Below are 567 nucleotides of genomic sequence, written 5' to 3'. Positions count from 1 at the left end.
ATGATTGTGAGCACTCATTAAAATATGACATGCTAAAGAGTTGACGTTGGACAAGGAAGGCAACGTAATGGGTTATGTTTTCTTATATCTGAAATAAAGTATATTGTTATGGATCCTCCAACATGTTGAGCTTGCCTTTCCCCCTCATGCTAGCCAATTCTTTGCACCAAGTAGAGATACTACTTGTGCTTCCAAATACCCTTAAACCCAGTTTTGCCATGAGAGTCCACCATATCTACCTATGGATTGAGTAAGATCCTTCAAGTAAGTTGTCATTGTTGCAAGCAATAAAAATTGCTCTCTAAATATGTATGATTTATTAGTGAGGGAGAAAATAAGCTTTATACGATCTTGTGATGTAGAAGTAATAAAAGCGACGGACTGCATAATAAAGGTCTATATCACAAGTGGCAATATAAAGTGACATTCTTTTGCATTAAGATTTTGTGCATCTAACCCTTAAGCACATGACAACCTCTGCTTCCCTCTGCGAAGGGTCTATCTTTTACTTTCATCTCCTACCCTATGCAAGAGTCATGGTGATCTTCACCTTTCCTTTTTACATTT

The sequence above is a fragment of the Triticum aestivum genome, chromosome 5A, assembly GCF_018294505.1.
Source record: "Triticum aestivum cultivar Chinese Spring chromosome 5A, IWGSC CS RefSeq v2.1, whole genome shotgun sequence".
Taxonomy (NCBI): Eukaryota; Viridiplantae; Streptophyta; class Magnoliopsida; order Poales; family Poaceae; genus Triticum; species Triticum aestivum.
Note: the sequence above shows the minus strand (reverse complement) of the source record.